The 13,889-nt window shown below is 40.2% G+C and overlaps 1 long non-coding RNA gene across 26 annotated transcripts in view; it reads right to left on the bottom strand.

The window, feature by feature from the left end:
* LOC116217324 (uncharacterized) overlaps nucleotides 1-13,889 on the bottom strand; it is a 353,825-nt gene that overhangs the window by 19,015 nt on the left and 320,921 nt on the right. For 23 of the 26 annotated variants that reach the window (XR_014887236.1, XR_014887246.1, XR_014887237.1 and 20 more), the window contains one exon: nucleotides 3,313-3,394. The exons of the other annotated variants lie outside the window; for them this stretch is intronic. This is a non-coding gene — a long non-coding RNA (uncharacterized LOC116217324). The remainder of the gene's footprint in view (nucleotides 1-3,312; nucleotides 3,395-13,889) is intronic. 26 annotated transcript variants of the gene reach the window in all.

Genomic DNA, 13,889 nt, shown 5'->3' with positions numbered 1-13,889 from the left:
CTGCTGAACTGGTTTAAACTGGACAGGCTGGAGAGCTGGGCAGTAAGAAACCAGATGAGATTCAACAAAAGCAAGTGTAGGGCCTTACACCTAGGGAGGAATAATTGCATGCACCAATACAGGCTGGGGGATGAGCTGCTGGAGAGGAGCTCTGCAGAGAGGGACCTGGGCATCCAGGTGGACGACAGGTTGGCCATGAGCCAGCAGTGTGCCCTCGTGGCCAAAAAGGCCAATGGCATTCTGGGGTGCATTAAAAAGAGTGCGTCCAGCAGGTCAAGGGAGGTGATCCTCCCCCTCTACTCTGCCCTGGTAAGGCCTCATCTGGAGTACTGTGTCCAGTTCTGGGCTCCCCAGTACAAAAAAGACAGGGATCTCTTGGAAAGAGTCCAGCGGAGGGCCACAAAGATGGTGAAGGGCCTGGAGCATCTCCCCTATGAAGAAAGGCGGAGTGAACTGGGTCTGTTTAGCCTTGAGAAAAGAAGACTGAGAGGGGACCTGATCCAGGTCTATACATATCTAAGGTGTGGGGGGCAGAGTGGCGAGGCCAGACTCTTTTCAGCAGTGTGTGGAGAAAGGACAAGGGGAAATGGCCAGAAACTGCAGCATAGGAAATTCTGCACAAATGTGCACACAAACTTCTTCACGGTGAGGGTGACGGAGCACTGGAACGGGCTGCCCAGGGAGGTTGTGGAGTCTCCTTCTCTGGAGATGTTCAAAACCTGCCTGGACACCTACTTGTGTGACCTGGTGTAGGGAACCTGCTTTGGCAGGAGGGCTGGACTCAATGATCTCTGGAGATCCCTTCCAACCCCTACGATTCTGTGATTCTGTGAAATGACCAGAGCTCCCAAAGGTACTTAATACCATGTGAAACTCTTATTGTGACTCAGCTGAGCCCCTCAGGCTTCTACAAGAAAAGCCACTCCTGGGAGGCCAGGCTGAGTCTGAGTCCCTGACGGTAAGCAAGCACAGCTGGACAAGGTTGATTTTTTGCAAGTCTGTGCCCAGATGTTTGAGGGGGTGGCAGCTCTGAAGATGCTGTGAGCAAAGGTAAAAGGAAATAAAGAATAATTGCTTTGCAGACTTTCTAATCCCAACATAGCCACATCTAGGGTAAATCAATCACTACTGGAAAAACACCATGGCTCAGAGCTAAGCTCATTTACACCAACTACTAATCTGGCTGTTAAAATCTCTGCATTTTGAAAATTGCTTTTTCTTAACCAGAACAATTTATGCAGACAGGTGACTACATCAGGGTAGAGAGTGGCTGTAGGAGAGTAGCAATGAACCCCTACTATCTTCTAACAACAGAATTATGTTAATAGTTATTGAATGAGGTGAAAATAAGCTAAGAGGAAGCAAGTGAGGAAAATTTACAGGAAGGTGGCTGAGTTTAGTGAGTCACATCATTAAAATGCTGCAAGAGAAAGCGATCATCTGCATGTCACAAACACGTTTAGCCAAACTCCAAACTGCAGAGAAGTTAAGCAGTTTCCTTCCTCTTCTGTGCTTAGACACACAAGGGGAATTTCTTTAAAAGAAAAGCCTAAAGTTCCGTTTGAGCAAATTCAAGCTAAAAATCTAATCCAAGGCCTTGCTTAGCTACAGTTACATTTTGTAGCAACTTAACAATGATATAATCTTCTGGATAATTATTTCATTTGCAAAGGATATTTTAAGCTCTAAAGAAACATAAAAAAAAAAAAAGCAGAAAAATTCAATTTTCAGGATCGTCAATTGCTGAGGATATGTAGGTTTTCTAGATCTGCTTTCCTCCCTATTCTTATTTGTTTTATTCATAGTGTATAATTCTAGAAGTCTTTAATATAATATACAGCACAGCATGGCTGGAAGAGACTGTTGCTACAGAAGTCAGTGCTGTTACTGTCCAATAGACATAAGTAATACCTATAGTCCAGAAGTGGTTGTGGTGATGCATATTCAGACAAGTAGGAGGCACCAGGAGTAAGAGGAAAGGACAGAAAAATGAATCAGACCTGCTGCTATGGAAGACTGCATCAGGCATACATATAGCTCCCTCTTGGCTTATTTGGCAGTCTGTTACTGAGCAGCATAAGCTACAGGTTACAGAGATCTTTGTACACAGTTGGTCCTCTCATATTTTTTCAGATCCAACTCGTATTCGTACAAGGATCCCAACCCAATGGAAGGAAATCCTTTTTTGGCTGTCCAAATGTTGCTCCATAGTGTCCTTGGCTATAGATCTTAAAGCTACAAAGCAAAAGCATTATAGAAATAATCTAAATAACGCACAAAGGCTTTTATCAAGTAGAAATTTTGTTCTACTTTATCTTTTAAATGTAGTAGTGGGATCCTGAGTGGGTTAAGCTGCCACTAACTCCTACAATTGTGCCAGTAGGACCAGTACCATTAGTTCAAATCATTTATCCCATGGCACTTGTAACACAATGGAAAGCACAATGATGACAACAGAGCAACAAGATCCTAGGCCACAGCAAGTGAAGATCTGCACAAACACAACAGCAGTGGGTGTAGAAATAAGAGGAAGAAGCTACTTACCTTCAGAAGGCCTGTAACACCCTCAGTTAGGCAGGGATTCCTGGATGAGGTACCCTTGCCTCAATTGCCAACCCTTAAATGAAGACCGGGAAGAGGCGGATCCTGGATCCAAGCCTTCCAGTCACTCAGGTGCACTGCATGCATCAAAGTGCCCTTGGGTTAACCCTGCCTTCCTACCAGGTTGTCAATCACTGGTTCAAGCCATGACTCAGCACTTCCAATACAGCATTTTAGGGAAAATTCCCTTCAGAAGTTCTTTTCCCTTCTCCCTTTTCTTTTCTCCCTTTTCTCTTTTCCTCTCCTTTCCTCCTCTATGCTCTGGTCTCCATGAAGACCTTTCATCTTCCTTACATGTTCTGCAGATTCTTCTAAGATAATGGTTCGCATTTTTCTTTTTGAGTGTGTGCATACAGGAGCTCATCAAGATTTATGGTGTGGTCCTTGTCGACCTTTTCCACAGCTCTCTACTATGTTGGATCAATACATTCATACAAGAAAATAATAACCTATTCTTTTTGGACAGGAACTCCACACTGGTGATCAGGTTCCTATCACACTGGTTATTTGCACATTAAATAGACACCAGTGACACCTATACTTCAGTGCAAGAATCATTTCAAGAATGTACAGACTTCTGTGGTAGTCTCGAGAAGCTGAAGGGAGGTGGGCCTGCAGCATGAACCCAAACATGACTTAAGATGTTTTAGTTGTTGGAGTTTCTTGCCTTTAAACACAGCCTCACCTGTCCAGAGAAGCCATTTCACATACCTGATAAAGCAGAAGTCGAAGAAGAGAGATAGGCACTGATATCTCTTAAACAGTAATCACTCTTTCACTCTGGATAGCAAACCTGAAAGGATGACAAAGAAATCCTAAGTTCTGACCATCCTATTCCTAGACCATTCTGTTGCCTTTGAATAGAAAGCCCTCCCAGAAGGCCATGTGGCAAGTGACCACAAAGTAACCCTTGTGCTAGCCAGGGATTTGGGGAAGTATCACTGGGATATAACACTCCATGGAGTGGGCTACTTACAGACCAAAGTGCTGACAAGAGGAAGTTGACATCACTGAAGAGATGCTTTGCAAAATGATGGAAGGCAATATGTAGCAACACAAGTAAATGATTGCAAACATTCAGAATCTGGCTAGGTGTAACTAGTTAGTTAACAAAGCCATTGCTGGGCTGATAGCCATGGGAAAAAGACATTTTCCTGGATCAGACATTGTGTGCCAATGGCAACAACAATAAAAGGATTCTGTCATAACCAAGCACCTGCCACAGATTAAAAATATGGTTTTCAATCATTTTCAGGAAATTAACATTCAAAATGAGGTAGCTGGACTACACACTATTGAAAACTCAAATACAACGATGATCCAAATGAAAATGTGTGTGATCATGAAAGCAGTATTGAGGGAGAGAAATCTGTCATGGTGGCATCTTTCAGAACCTGCTGGCGTTCTAATGATTGATCTGAATGTTTATAGATTGATCTGAAATGTTTATTTTGATATCCAAAGTTTGTTTTTACATTTTGGATATTTTAAAAAGAAAACATGATTTTAAACCTTAGTTTTGTATTATAAATATGAACTGAAGTCTGCGAAAGCCAATGAGAACATTTCCAGGACATTCATACCATAGAGATTAGCTTTGGGAGCCTGAGAAGAGAAGGAAGGAAGAGCTATTTGTAGATGACATCTTCCTTCTCACTGTGCTAGGGAAAATAAAATGGAGTCAGGGAATGCCCTTCTCCAAACTCTTTATGTGACTTTCCATGCTCATTTTAGTGAAGACGGCTTTCACAAAGGCCCTGCTAATATTCCCTTTTTGGAGTAGCTGATGATATGACATCAAGAACTGACTAGGGAGAATCAGTGCACCATGCAGCAGAGCTGAGATTGTTACCCAAGAAAAACATTAGCTTTCTCCTTTATGACAGAATTATTTACAGCTGAAGAGCTCATTTTAGTTGTATTTTTTCTGTAAAGCAGATAATATTCAATCACCCGCTGAGTTATAGTTTAAAATACAGTTAAGCCTTCATTATGCAGGGTGGTGAACTCAATTCTCTTGTGTAAAGGAGTTGAACACCCATTGACTACAGTGAGCACAGTTCAGACAATACTGGAAAATGTTTTCATTTAATAAGAATTGAAAAGTGATTAAATACTTGACTGTTACAATGCATTCACATGAGTTCATATCATGCTGCATTCTCCCATTGCAAATACTTGTTTTATAAATTATCTCAACTGGGATAACACAGGAACAGCTCAGATGTGTCATACAAGGTTAACTTTTCATATTTATTTTCAAAATGCTTTTAACCAGCCTACTCATTTTATTTCAGAAATTACAGGTAGGATATGTGCTTTCTCAAAAAGAATTTCATAAAGACCTTTACTCTCAGGGTTTCAGTGAATATTATTTTAGTGGAGAACAGTGAGATATCAATGCAGCTCATGCTATGGAAGGATTAAGATATTTTTCTTTCACATGGAATCCTTCTCTTCCAGTGAGCCTTCATACCATCAATACTGATGATCAATATATGGCTTTAGAAGAAAATACATATCTAAATACTTAGATCCCTTACTCTCTGTTATGGATCCAGTATTATGCAAGGTGAATAACTGAATGTTATATTTCAAGATATTAGGCTAGGTCCTGGCAGGGAAGATGTCTAGTGTTAAGATTTAGCCCTATTCAGTATTGGGCTGGCTGAGACTTGAATTTGCTAAGCAGTGCTGACAGGTCAGATATCAGCTCTAGGTTTCCCCACCTGTCATCTGGATTGTTCTTAAGGAGAACTATTTCATTACAAATGAGAAGTTTCAGATGCTGAGGTCTACTGGAGATAAATGTTATTTTGCTTGTTCCCAAATCCCTGTTTCTTTACTTTCTTTTTGAATTGTGTCAGAGCTTCCTGCACCAATTCTTAGGGGATTCCTGTAGCATACAGTGCTTGAGCCTGTACCACATTTGCAGAAGTCTCTACACCACCTTCTAAGGATGAATACATGGCAAACAAAGCCCAGTGAACAAAATGTAGAGTTGGTTCAGCAGCAAAAAAAAAAGAATACAGAAATTACCTGTATGTAGATAGTTAGAAACAAATGTGGAATAAAATGTTACTATTATCTGAATAACTCTGCTCTGCAGAAATTCTGTCTGAGCTGAGAAAACTTTGATGGAAGGAGACTTTAATATCTGGTCTGACTGGAAGGGCACATATAAAATGAGTAGCTTGCCCTGGTGATTTTATTCGTAATTTCATGGATAGCGTTATCCAGAAAATGTCAGAGGAAATTCCATATTTTTCATCTGTGTTTTGCCTCAGGCTCCATCTATGGAAGTGATCACTAGTGTATTTGCAATTAATTTTTTAAGGTTCAACAATTTGCAATAGAAGAGACTAAAACCTGTGCTCTCACAGAGGCACTGGGATAGCAGAAAAATGACTGACAGAAAGACAACTGCTATCTTGGTACTGCAATGCAGTACCAAAGCTATGTAGGGAAGTTTTTGTCAACAAAATGCCAGAGCAACGTCTTCTGGAACAAAAATACATTATTCATGTGGCCAAAAATCTATTTTCTGTTAATTTGGAAACACGGGAAACCAAAACAGAGCTCTCTAGGTTATCCTGTTTTGAAAGAGAAAACTTCAGATTGGAAGTTATTAATTAATTGAAAGAGAACAAAGTTATTTGGACTTTATCTCAACTTTGATCGTCCAAATGACTGAAGAGATGGTACATACTTATCCACATGATCTCCACATGATCTCCAATAGAGGCATAAATTAGTTTGGCTTGTGGTCTTGGCTAGAATGTTTGGTATGTCTGCTTCCCATTGTTAAGAGTTACTAGGATATCTGAGAACTTCAATCCCTCTCAACTTTGGATATGGAGCCAGAGATATCAGGGGTATCTGGTTAAGACAGGTCTTTCCCCATTTGCATCACTGATGTCTATCTGATATGGAGGGACATTAATTCTTGTAAGGGAGAAAGCATGCTTCTGACAACTTGATCACTACCCTGACCCTTTCCAGGGTATGGCTGGCTCTTTGGGCTGCCAGGACATGCTGCTGGCTCACATTCAACTTTGCCATCCACCAAAACCACAGGTCGCTTTCTGTGTGGTTGCTCTCCAGCCTCTCATCCCCCAGTCTCTATATATATCGCCAGGACTGCCCCATTCCAGATGCAGAATCTGGCACTTGCTCTTGCTGAACTTCATGTGGTTGGTGATTGCTCAGTCCTTTAATGTCTCAAGATCTCTCTGCAAGGCTACTCTGCCCTCACGGGAGTCAACAGCTCCTCCTGTACATAAAGAAAGCCATTTTGTTAGCACTCAAGCTTTTAAAAAGTCTTAGTACTCCAGATAAATACTAAAATATTTAGAAAGCTCTGGCTGAAAACTAGAGGTGAGGGAAAAGAGAAAGAGAAGAATATCAGCATGATAGGACTTGAAAGACTTTTTTCAAGTTAAGAAATATTATTTCCTTCTGGGACCCAGAAGGTGCAAATACAGGAGAAAAAGAGATATTTTAGCTTCAGATTATGCAGGCACTAGGGATAATGGTAATTAGTTCCTCTACTGAAGAAATGTAAAATCTCCTAGCTGGAACTCAGACATACTGTCTCACAACTTAGGGGAGATTAAGTATTGTTTTAATTTGAAGCCCCACAGAGAAGCCAGGTGGACAGAATATAATTACTTATAGGATATCAAAGATAGTTATCTACATCTGAAAAACATTAAGATGCTCTCTTTAATAGATATGAACAGATAGGATCTTGTTTTTCATCTGCAACTTGGATTTCAAATATATTCATAACTTTTTCCAGTGTGCTGTATACACTCGGTAAGGGCGATTTTTGGAATGAAGATTGAAATTTCAGGGATAGCTCTTGCTGTCATGTAAAAAAGTAATTTCTAAACTGTAAAGAAGATCATCCTTTAATATCTCAAGACAGGAGCCCTCAAAACCTGATACATAAATCTTGCTCTCACCTGTTTGAAGGGATTTATACTGGATTGTCTTATGCATGCCTCCTGCATCAGTACAAGACTGAATTTTGTTATACCTAAATCATCCCTAAAGAATTTTATTTGTTCTTATTTATTACTGAAATGGCTTTTCCTGTAGCAGAAAGTATGATAAAATCGCAGTGAAAAAAAAAGAGCAGGCAAGATCAGCTTATCAGTCACATTGCTGATTTGTTGGTCAGATTATGCATGTCTCTGATCTTTCAATGAGTGTGATGACAGTGCTTCAGGATCATGATTATTAGGTGAAAATGTGCATAGAGCCCACCTTGGCTTGGCACAATCACATGAAATGATGCACAGTGTAAGCAATCCTTATCTTCAGGTTTTGAAATCTGAATAGGAAATCTCTTTAGTGACCTTTATCTACTTCTCAGGTCTCCATTTCACATGGTTCAAGAGCACTGTCTAGGAGAGAGTACTGAACTTAAAAACTACTCAGATGGCCATATGCCTGTAGATATCCAAACGAGTACTCTGGACAGTGAACTAAGTGATGACTGTGGTACTTATGAAAGAATAAGAGAAATGGGAGCAGGCAAGGAGAGTCTGAAAAGAACTGTTCTGAAATTGTGGAAACAGGATTCCACCTCCACAAGTCTAAGTACAAACTAGTGATGGATCTAATTAGCAAAAGCTTGGTAGTATCTGAGGTTGAATAGAACTGGGCTCTGTGAAATCCAGTAGGAGTTTAGCATTATGAATTCTGCATTAAAATTATTGATGGAGATAGAAATATTTAAAATGGAAAGCTGCTTCATATTGGTGTACATGGAAAACCAGAACTAGATTTTAAAGCCATTCATTCATTGTTACTTTGTTTATATACATTTAGCACTTAAAATTTTTCTTGTGAGAAAACTCCACCTATCATTTCAAAAGTGGGCAAAAAACTTCCTTGTCTATGCTGATCCTTATAGAAGATCCCATTCCATGTGGCATTTAAGTATATCTGTAACTGTTTAGCTAGATAAGGACTGCAGCTTTCATGTTCTTTGCAAATATCATATTCTACGCATGAGCTTACTTTTTGTGATTCATTCCCTCTGTAAAAATAAATTACAAGCCTTCAGATGGGATTTATTCTGGATTTCAGAGATAAATGTGTGCATGTATTTATAGATTAGGTTTGTATATGTCTCTGCATTTATATATTCACATTATTGATCAAACCGTATTGTTTGTTGCCTGTTGACAATTCCAGTCAAATGCAAGAGTTTGGTTTTGTCCAGAAATCTTTTGAGCACAAGTGATACTATATGTGCCCTACTTGAAAAAATGCATAACAGAAGAAATCCTTTCTATCAGCTTTGGGATCTTCCTATTGTTTAATAAAGGGCAGGACATTAAATTATTCTTTTCAACAGCCTCAGGACTGTTTTTCATTTTGCTGATCTTCATTTTGCAAAGATTTTCTTTCTCTGACTACTAAGTTATCCTTGGTTTGTGGAAAAAATGCAAAATGTGTATAAAATGTCGCAACGGAATTCCTGAAAAGCCACTCTCAAATTATTTTTATCCCTTCATCTGGAGCTAAGGCATGAACTAATTTTGGTTCTCTTCCTTGACCAATGAGGTCAGCATCCTTCGATCTTAAGAGAAAACCAATAAATTGTGCTTACTTTAAATTCATGGTTGATGAGATGCAGTGATGTGGAATCAAATAAATACACCCTGCAGGTTTTCCTGCAGTTGTTATATCTGCCATTTAGCTGTTCTGGGTCAGGCAGAGTGACCTGGAGTAACAACTGTGTATCAGAAGGTTGCAGTTCCTCTTTTGCTCCACTTTGTGTTGTGCTTATCCTTTTGTATGTGTGGAAGTAGACTGTTATATTCTTTGCTGTCCAAATAAGCTCATTTCCCTTTAGTGATGTGGGACTTAGGGCACGATTTTTTTTCATGCGGTGAATGAAATGACCCTGCTTGTTTATACAGAGCTAATTGCCAAGTACTACGTGTCCTGCTTCCACCAAGCTGACGGACAGGAGCTGGTCCAGAGGCCAGCACAGCTTCATGGCAGCAACCACGCCAGAGTGCCTATTTTCAGCCTCTCATCCCCTCTGCCCAGGCAGCAGAGATGGACCTCATTCCTGGTTCATAGGCATATTGACTGGAAAGCACCCCATGGCTCTCCTCTCTACACCAACTCCCTTGACTTCAGCAGGTTTGAAAACAACGAGTGGGGTACATGCTCCAGAGAGAGCCCCTGAAAAAACAGGGTGTTCAGAACACAGACAAGGCATTGAGCTGAAGATGAGTTGTAACAGGCGCTGCTTCAAACCTCAAAAGCTACGTATTTAGCTTAAGTTACCTGTAACCATAACAATCAACAGACAGTGCTGTGGAATATAATTCATTCCACCATTCTCTTACACATGTCTAGAAGAGACCTTTCCAAATACAAATTATCACACTAACTTCTTCATGGCTTTAGCAGAACCCAGAACATGATTCTAGGTGGTGAGGGAAGATGAATGTGCTGTCTGTAGCCTCAAAACACCTATCTAGTAGATAGATAAGTAATATTTTCTGCTGTCCATTATGGTACATTAAAGATTTTAAGAGAGAGCTGAAGGACATGAGATGGCAATGGTAGGTTTTTGACTGAAAGCAGTGAGAGAGTCATAACAGGCTAAGATATCAATGGTGAGCATAGATAAGGAAGATGCTGGTGGTGGCAGAGCAATAGGACTGCAGGGCAGGCGTGAAAAAACACAATCACATGCGGCAGAGAGAAATTGGGCAGCCTTTAAAAGCTCCTCCTCAATAATTATATTTGAAGAGTGAGAACCAATGCAGGGACAAACACATCACAGCAGCGAGTCATAGGATAGCCTTAACAGATTGTTAAGTGAACCTCAGGGAACTGCAGAGTTTTGAGACTAAAGCATTAGTAGCATGTGAAAGCGGGACAGGTTAGTAACAAAAAATGAACACATGGAACAAGAAAAATTCAGATTCCACCTGGATATATGGATCAAAAGCAGGAACTGGGTAAAAGATGAAACAGTAAAAGCTTGAATCAATCTTTTTAACACCTGCTTGTGTATGAAACCTAAGATGTGACATATATAACAAACATTTTAATTAAGAGTGGAGAGACAACTAGCAATAAAGAAATTAATGACATCCCCAAATATGTGTGAAGTACATTCCCATAGCTTGGTGGATGTTTTAGAAATTAGAGGCCATCTCTGGTGCTACTATTTCAAGCAAAGCCTTTTGATCCAACAGAAGGCAAATCTTCCTCTACTTTAATGGGAGCAGGTTGAGGACATACATTGAGTAATAAAAACCCAGTGTGTGACTTGATAGGCTCATCCACCTGTAGTGAGAGCAATATACAGGGCTAGACTCATATAGTAGAATTTCTTACCTAGCTGCTACAAGTACAAATGCATATAGCAAATGCTGAGCATTGGAGAGTGTACGTGATCCCAAGTGAAGTAGCTGTGTCATATCAATGCTCTAATAGAGCAAGAACAGGAGAGATACGTTTAAAAACAAAATCTACATCACTAAGCCTCAACAACATATTCTTAGGATTAACCAGGTTCTACTCATTCATTTACAGGTATAAATGCACATCTACCACTACTTTTGCAGTGCAGCAGGCATAGGGTCATGAGTCATAAACAGTATATGTTCTTCCCCTGGTAAGACCAGTGTTGAATTGGAAGGACAGTGCAGCAAAGTCACAGGATGAGTTCTTATCTAAAAATATGTCCTGTGCTCTGAATTTAGTCAGGATGCAAGCAAAGACAAGTGAGTCAAATATACAGTGTATGAAAAACCAGTTCAATTGCCAAGTGTAAACTGTGAGTAATGTCCTATCTGTTATCAGTTGATTCACTGAGATAACTTTCTCTTTGTTTAAAAACCACTGTGACTGTCCCTGCTAATATCAGAGCAATGGCATTTCTCCTGATGACCTTAGATTTGGTTTGATAAGCTCTTCCATCACAGAAAGCAACTGTGGAACAGCAGCCAAACTTGGGTACAGCTTTATGAAAAAGCAGACACCAGCATCAATATTCCGATCTTGTTTCACTTGCTCACAGTAGGATCCATAAATTGATCTTAATCATCTTTAACTGCAAAATACATTTTGACAGTGGCTTGTGTCCAACTTTGGAAGCTACTCAATTTCTGACACTTTGGAATCTATCACTTAGATATCCTATCCTGAATTTTGATAGCAGAAAAAAGACCTCTGCTAAAGGAAAGACAGATAATTGATGCAAATAAGTCTTAGCAGCAGCAAAGATATCTTCATGGTATATGACTTGTGTGTGTGGCATAGGCAGTGAGGACAGTTTGGGAAATTGTATGCATCTGCCTTAACTAAGAAACAAACTGCCTCACCAAATGTGGCTCTGTATAGAGTTGCTCAAATTGTGTGTACGTCTGTTCAGAGCAGACAGCCAGCCCAAAGAGAGCTAGCTCTCACTGACTGGTGCATCAGAGAGCTCTGCTTCAAGGTGAGGGCAACTCTCCAGACCTTTGGAGAGATGTTGCATGATGAGGAAAACTGCGGCCAGGAAGCAGAGACAGCAGAAATGTGAAGAATGCCTCACAGCTATAGGGCTGCATGACAGTCTTAAAATGATCCAAGTTTGCCCACTCCCTTCCTAGGCTCCAACTGCTGCAGTACATTTTACCTGGGCTATGTGCAGAGCTCTGGGTTGACATGCTTCAAGAGTTCCCACATGGAGAAGAGGTAGAAGAGATAGAAGTGCAATATATTCACAGTGGAACATTAAATGAGAAAAGCAAGGGGGTTTGATGTTGATGTCTCCAGGCAAGGGCAATAGATAATTCTGATGAGTGGTTGTAACCACACAGCAAAACTAAACTGTGATCAGTAATTTGACATTATGGTGAAACGTTTTGTCTGTAGAGGAGAATTGGTGCCCGCAATCATTTCATAAATAGAGACAAGCCTTGAAACCACTCAGAACATTTTGCAGATAGGCAGAGATTTAACTAAAGACAAGAATGGATCCTGGATTCACTCGGTGTGATTAAATGCAGGTTTGTGTGTTATCTGTTGCAAAGAATATCTGTGGCTGTGAAAGATCACTGGTAGAGAGGCACATGAAATGTCAGATGCTGCTTTCAGGGAGTTGAGCAAGATCTATTGCCTGGTGATAATTAACTATCTATCAATAAATGATAAGAACTCCGGGAAACCAACATGAGGAAGAAGTTGTTCAAAGGAGAAAAGCAAGTCATTAGAAGGAGCAAATGTACTGGAAAATTTACAGGAAATAGATAGCACATATGAAGGTGGTGGAAGGTAGGTAAGGTGTCAGAGTTGCAAGCATCTAGCTGGAGGCTAAAAGGTGAAAGAATGCTGAAAACTTCACAAATAGGCCAAGTTCAGTGTGCTGCACTGACAAAACTTGACACAGAATTTGTCTCTACTGCATTTAATTGTTCAGCAGCAAGAATTTAAAAATATTTAAAAATAAGTTTGACAACAGAAAAAAAAAAAAAGAAAAAAAAAAGAAAAAAGCAAGAAAAAATAAACAAGTCAGTTTTCTACAGATAGGTCAAACTCCAGTAGTCCTAATCTCATCCCCTGCTAAACACCTGCCCATCATGCTTCTCCAGCCAAGCAGAAGCACTTACTAGCAGATATACATCCCCAGCCAATCTACTGCTCTTCCAAGTGACTAGTCCTCTTTAGTTGCTGGGAAAGTTGGTGTTTCACTGGACTTTCTGCTTAATTTGCTTTGAAATAGTCCATAGCTGCTTCTTTTCTTCTGTATGATTCCTTAAGTGTCTTTACTGAGAATATTTTAGGCCCAATTACAGGGAGTTACATTGAATTAAAATGCTGGATCACTATGTAGTGAGAAAAGTAGAGTGGTATCCTTGTCTGCAATCACTTCTCTTTCTTGGTGCTGCTAAATTTAGATGATGTGATCTGAGTTTTAGGCCCTCAGTTCAGCAGTAGCAGAGCTGCTTGCAGGTAGAGATATGAGAGCAAAGATGGGAGTGCAGGAAGGAGAGGCTTGGGGTGCCAGGGCTGACAGGATGTAGGATGTCTAAGTTTTGCAGGTCTTTTCCTGATTCTTTTGATTTTGTAGTCATTAGAAGCTGGTGGAAGTGACAAGGAAGTCATTAGAAGCAGTGGAATCACAGCTCTGTTTGTTGAGGATAAATTTCTAATCTCAGTGAGATTAGAAATGGCTGGAATAAGATACATATGCTGTCTAGCATAGAAATTGAAATGGAGCCTCATATCCAGACAGCAAGGTGCCTACTCTCAGCTATCCA

This window comes from Meleagris gallopavo, chromosome 1 (assembly GCF_905368555.1).
Source record: "Meleagris gallopavo chromosome 1, MGAL_WU_HG_1.1, whole genome shotgun sequence".
NCBI classification, from domain to species: Eukaryota; Metazoa; Chordata; class Aves; order Galliformes; family Phasianidae; genus Meleagris; species Meleagris gallopavo.
This window is presented reverse-complemented; position numbering and strand designations above follow the sequence as displayed.